We start from the raw sequence: 6,893 nt of genomic DNA, 5'->3' as shown, positions 1-6,893 counted from the left end.
CTAAAAACTTTACAAATAGAATGGAAGTCTAAAAACATATTCAATTGTCATTCAGTATATGCATTGGCAAGGTAATTACAAAGGAATCTTCGAAAAACCAACTTTTTCATAGGATGTTCCACCGTCTTGCAACTTTCATGGCATCAATTAGTTGTCCAATAAAGCATGCTAGGCAAGAATAAATAATCCTTAAAATTTTACAAATAGAATGAAAGCCTAAAAAGACATTCAATTTTCACTCAGTATATTGATTGGCAAGATAAATACAAAGGAGTCTTCGAGAAACCGACCTTTCCAAAGGATGTTCGACAGTCTTGCTATATACATGGTATCAATGAGTTTTCCAATAAAGCATGATAGGCAAGAATAAACAATCCTAAAAACTTTACAAATAGAATGGAAGCCTAAAACATTCTCAATTTTCACTCGGTATATTGATTGGCAAGATAAATACAAACGAGTCTTCGAGAAACCGACAATTCCAAAGGATGTTCGACCGTCTTGCTATATTCATGGCATCAATGAGTTGTCCAGTTAAGCATGATAGGCAAGAATAAACAATCCTAAAAACTTTACAAATAGAATGGAAGCCTAAAAAGATATTCAATTTCTATTCAGTATATGGATTTGCAAGATAAACACAAATGATTCTTAAAAAACCAACCTTTACATAGGATTTTCCACCGTTATGCAACATTCATGGCATCAATGAGTTTTCCAGTTAAGCATGATAGGCAAGAATAAACAATCCTAAAAACTTTACAAATAGAATGAAAGCCTAAAAAGATATTCAATTTTCACTCGGTATATTGATTGGCAAGATAAATAAAAAGGAGTCTTCGAGAAACCATCCTTTCCATAGGATGTTCGACCCCCTTACTACATTCGTGGTATCAATGAATCTTCCAATAAAGCAAGATAGGCAAGAATAAACAATACTAAAAACTTTACAAATAGAATGAAAGCCTAAAAAGATATTCAATTTTCACTCGGTATATGGATTGGCAAGATAAATAAAAAGGAGTGTTAAAAAACCAACCTTTACATAGGATTTTCCACCGTTATGAACTTCCAATAAAGCAGATAGGCAAGAATAAACAATCCTAAAAACTTACAATAGAATGAAAGCCTAAAAAGATATGCAATTTCACTCGGTCTATTAATTGGCAGGAAAACAAGGAATATTCGAAAAACCCTCCTTTCCATAGGATTCCCAGTCTTGCTACTCATTCGTGGCATAATGAGTTTTCCAGTTAACCTTCCGCCACGCTTTTTTTTTATTTTTTTCGCTGTCCGAACGCAACTTTTTTTGAGAAAACACAGTGTTTGGGAAAAGTGCTATATCTCAAGGACTAGAAAATCTTTTGGTAAAAAATAAGCTATCCCTGAAAACGAATTAAATCTGCAGCTTTTAGTTTGGGTGAAAGTTCAATTAATTACTCTAACTAAAATGGTAGCTCTACATTCACGAATGTTTTTTCCTCACTTTTCGGCAATGTCACTTTTTGGTATTTTTCACTTCCTATGCAAAAAAAAGTGGGGGGAACTTAATTATTAAATATTTTTTTAGTATTTTATCAATATGTACTTACTCCTGAAGCGATATACCAAAGATAGGTATCCAAAAACAATTCTAGTGGTCACAAGGGCTTTTCAAACATTGCTCACTTTTCTCAGAAATCAGTATTTTTCCGTCCAACATCTTGAATCAGTGTTTTTATTTGAAAAGTGCTGACTCACACCGTGATCATAACATTACATCATTATATATCAACGGAAACTTAGACTCTCTACTTTCTTTTTCTCCTTTTTTCAACGATCAGAAAGCAAGAAAATCAAAGATATTGCGTGAGAAAGACATGCCTATCAAATTGCGTATATGTACGGCATTCGGGACGTCTCAAGGACGTATATGTACGGCATTCGAGTTCAAAAGGTTAAGCATGATAGGCAAGAATAAACAATCCTAAAAACTTTACAAATAGAATGGAAGTCTAAAGACTTATTCAATTTCCATTCAGTATATGGATTGGCAAGATAAACACAAAGGAATCTTCGAAATACCAACCTTTTCATAGGATGTTCCACCGTCTTGCTACATTCGTGGTATCAATGAATCTTCCAATAAAGCAAGATAGGCAAGAATAAACAATCCTAAAAACTTTACAAATAGAATGAAAGCCTAAAAAGATATTCAATTTTCACTCGGTATATGGATTGGCAAGATAAATAAAAAGGAGTGTTAAAAAACCAACCTTTACATAGGATTTTCCACCGTTATGAATCTTCCAATAAAGCATGATAGGCAAGAATAAACAATCCTAAAAACTTTACAAATAGAATGAAAGCCTAAAAAGATATGCAATTTTCACTCGGTATATTAATTGGCAAGAAAAACACAAAGGAATATTCGAAAAACCCTCCTTTCCATAGGATGTTCCCAGTCTTGCTACATCATTCGTGGCATCAATGAGTTTTCCAGTTAACCTTTCCGCCACGCTTTTTTTTATATTTTTACGCTGTCCGAACGCAATTTTTTTTGAGAAAACACAGTGTTTGGGAAAAGTGCTATATCTCAAGGACTAGAAATCTTTTGGTAAAAAATAAGCTATCCCTGAAAAGCGAATTAAATTCTGCAGCTTTTAGTTTGGGTGAAAGTTCAATTAAATTACTCTAACTAAAATGGTAGCTCTACATTCACGAATGTTTTTTTCCTCACTTTTCGGCAATGTCACTTTTTGGTATTTTTCACTTCCTATGCAAAAAAAAGTGGGGGGAACTTAATTATTAAATATTTTTTTAGTATTTTATCAATATGTACTTACTCCTGAAGCGATATACCAAAGATAGGTATCCAAAAACAATTCTAGTGGTCACAAGAGCTTTTCAAACATTGCTCACTTTTCTCAGAAATCAGTATTTTTCCGTCCAACATCTTGAATCAGTGTTTTTATTTGAAAAGTGCTGATCACACCGTGATCATAACATTACATCATTATATATCAACGGAAAGCTTAGACTCTCTACTTTCTTTTTCTCCTTTTTTCAACGATTAGAAAGCAAGAAAATCAAAGATATTGCGTGAGAAAGACATGCCTATCAAATTGCGTATATGTACGGCATTCGGGACGTCTCAAGGACGTATATGTACGGCATTCGAGTTCAAAAGGTTAAGCATGATAGGCAAGAATAAACAATCCTAAAAACTTTACAAATAGAATGGAAGTCTGAAGACTTATTCAATTTCCATTCAGTATATGGATTGGCAAGATAAACACAAAGGAATCTTCGAAATACCAACCTTTTCATAGGATGTTCCACCGTCTTGCTACATTCGTGGTATCAATGAATCTTCCAATAAAGCATGATAGGCAAGAATAAACAATCCTAAAAACTTTGTAAGTAGAATGAAAGCCTAAAAAATATTCAATATTCACTCGGTATATTGATTGGCAAGATAAATAAAAATGAGTCTTCGAGAAACCATCCTTTCCATAGGATGTTCGACCCTCTTACTACATTCATGGCATCAATGACTTGTCCAATAAAGCATGATAGGCAAAAATAAAACTTTACAAATAGAATGGAAGCCTAAAAATATATTCACTTTCCATTCAGTATATGAATTGGCAAGATAAATACAAAGGAGTCTTAAAAAAACAATCTTTACATCGGATTTTTCACCGTTATGCGACATTCATGGCATGAATGAGTTTTCCAGTTAAACATGATAGGCAAGAATAAACAATCCTAAAAACTTTACAAATAGAATGGAAGTCTAAAAACATATTCAATTTCCTTTCAGTATATGCATTGGCAAGATAAATACAAAGGAGTCTTAAAAAAACAAATTTTACATAGTATTTTCCACCGTTATGCGACATTCATGGCATCAATGAGGTTTCCAGTTAAACATGATAGACAAGAATAAACAACCTTAAAAAAATTACAAATAGAATGGAAATATAAAAACATCTTCAATTTTCATTCAGTATATTGATTGGCAAGATGAATACAAAGGAGTCTTTCAGAAACCAACCTTTTCAAATTATATTCGACTGTTTTGCTATGTTCATGGTGTCAATGAGTTTTCCAATAAAGCATGATAGGCAAGAATAAACAATCCTAAAAACTTTACAAATAGAATGGAAGCCTAAAACATATTCAATTTTCATTCAGTATATGGATTGGCAAGATAAATACAAAGGAGTCTTAAAAAACCAACCTTTACATAGGATCTTCCACTGTTATCCGACATTCAAGGCATCAATTAGTTTTCCAGTTAAACATGATAGGCAAGAATGAACAATCTTAAAAACTTTCCAAATAGAATGGAAGCCTAAAAAAATATTCAATTTCCATTCAGTATATGGATTGGCACGATAAATACAAAGGAGTCTTCGAAAAACCAACCTTTACATAGTATTTTCCACCGTTATGCGACATTCATGGCATCAATGAGTTTCCAGTTAAGCATGATAGGCAAGAATAAACAATCCTAAAAACTTTACAAATAGAATGGAAGTCTAAAAACATATTCAATTTTCATTCAGTATATGCATTGGCAAGGTAAACACAAAGGAATCTTCGAAAAACCAACCTTTTCATAGGATGTTCCACCGTCTTGCTACATTCGTGGTATCAATGAGTCTTCCAATAAAGCATGATAGGCAAGAATAAACAATCTTAAAAACTTTACATAGAATGAAAGTCTTAACAGTATTCAATTTCGATCAGTATTGATTGGCAAGGTGAATACAAGGATTTTCAAAACCGACCTTTACATAGGAGCTTCCCTGTATGCGACATCAGGCATCATGAGTTTTCTAGTAAGCTGAAGCAAGAATAAAGAATTTTAAAAACTTACAATAGAATGAAAGCCTAAAAAAAATATTTAATTTCACTCGGAGATTGATGGCAAGATAAATAAAAAGAGTCTTCGAGAACCATCCTTTCCTGGAGTTCGACCGTTTGCTTTATTCATGGTGTCAATGAGTTTCCAAAAACATTTAGGTAGAAACAATCCTAAAAACTTTGAAAATAAAAGCCTTCAATATTCATTTTCACTCGGTAATGATTGGCAAGATAAATACAAAGGGTCTTCGAAAACCGACGTTTCAAAGGAGTTACCGTCTTGCGATATTCATGGTATCAATGAGTTTTCCAAAAAGCATGAGGCAAGAATAAACATCCTAAAACTTTTACAAAAATGAAGCAAAACATATTCAATCCATTCAGTATATGCATTGGCAAGGAAAACACAAGGAATCTTCGAAAACCAACCTTTCCATAGGTTCCACCGTTATGCGATTTCGTGGTATCATGAGCTTTCCAATAAAGCATGAGGGCAAATAAGCAATCCTACTTACAATAAATGAAAGCCTAAAAAGATATTCAATTTTCACTCAGTATATATTGCAGTAATAAAGGAGTCTTAAAAAAAAACCTTTACAGGATCTTCCCGTTAACACATTCTGGCATCATGAAGTTTTCGAGAAGCATGATAGAAAGAATAAAAATCTAAAAACTTTACAAAGAATGAAGCTAAAAGATATTCAATTTTCACTCAGTATATGATTGCAAGATAAATACAAATGAGTCTTCGAAAACCGACTTTCTAAGGATGTTCGCCGTCTGCTAATATTCATGGTTCAATGAGTTTTCCAAAAAGCATGATAGGCAAGAATAAACAATCCTAAAATTTCAATAGAATGGAAGCCTTAAACATTCATTTCCATTCAGTAAGGGATGGGCAAGATAAATAACAAGGAGTCTTAAAAAAACACCTTTACAAAGGATTTCCACTGTTGCGCATCATGCATCAATGAGTTTTCTAGTTAAGCATGATAGGCAAGATAACAATCTAAAAACTTAACAAGAATGAACCAAAAAGATTCAATTTCCTCAGTATTTTGAGTGCAGATAATAAAAGAGTCTTTGATAACGACCTTTTCAAAGGTGTTCACTGTCTTGCTATATTATGGTATCAATGAGTGTCCATAAGCATGATAGCAAAAAACAATTAAAAACTTTACAATAGAATGGAAGCCTAAAACATATTCAATTTCCATTCAGTATAGGATTGCTCGGTGTTTAGGCGACAAATGTTTGAAAGACTTTATATAGATTTTAACTAAAAAAATTATTCTTATTCGATCTTGGCAAAACAAGATTTGAAGTCTCCATTAATTTCGCGTTTTTTGATGTATTATGAAAGGAATTATTTACAATTTTGTGGAAAATGAAGAATTCTGAGTAATTTTTTCTAATCTAAGCATGAAAATTTGACATTATCTAAACCCATTTTTGTATGTGTTTTCAATAATTCGCATAAAAGCTTAAAAGATGAAGTTTTGGCGCTCAGTTCACTAAACGGACTAAATTTCATTTTTCTACTGAGAGCCTTATGAATAACAATTCCATTGTTTGGACCGATAAAAACCTTTGCGAATTGTTAAAATTCTTATATACTATACACTACTTTTGTTGAAGCGAAATTTTCCGAGAGACTTTGATATATCCTGCAATAACGATTTAAAGGTAATTTGGTAGCATTTTCGTTGCTGATAAGAATTTTACAGACAACTTCCAGATCTCTTTTTGACGTAACGAGCAACAATGTTTTTAGATAATAGAACTATAGAGTTAAATAGAACTATAGGATATAAAGACCTAGTTAAATTAATAAAAGAGTACCAAATGTTCAATAGATAAATGAACCTTTAGTAGATAGATAATAAACTTCCTTTGATAATGGCTTTTTAAAAAAAAAGTGTTCAATAAATGCGCCCAAAACTGTTCTTCACTTATGTCTTAGTGATTTTATATTGTAATAACCTCTTAATTTCGAAAATCTAATGAAAAGCCAAGCCCATTGATTGGGTTCCGTTGTC

Source organism: Clytia hemisphaerica, unplaced genomic scaffold (assembly GCF_902728285.1).
Source record: "Clytia hemisphaerica strain Z4C2 unplaced genomic scaffold, Clytia hemisphaerica genome assembly, whole genome shotgun sequence".
Taxonomy (NCBI): Eukaryota; Metazoa; Cnidaria; class Hydrozoa; order Leptothecata; family Clytiidae; genus Clytia; species Clytia hemisphaerica.
The sequence above is the reverse complement of the archived record's forward strand: the minus strand, read 5'-3'. Positions refer to the sequence as shown.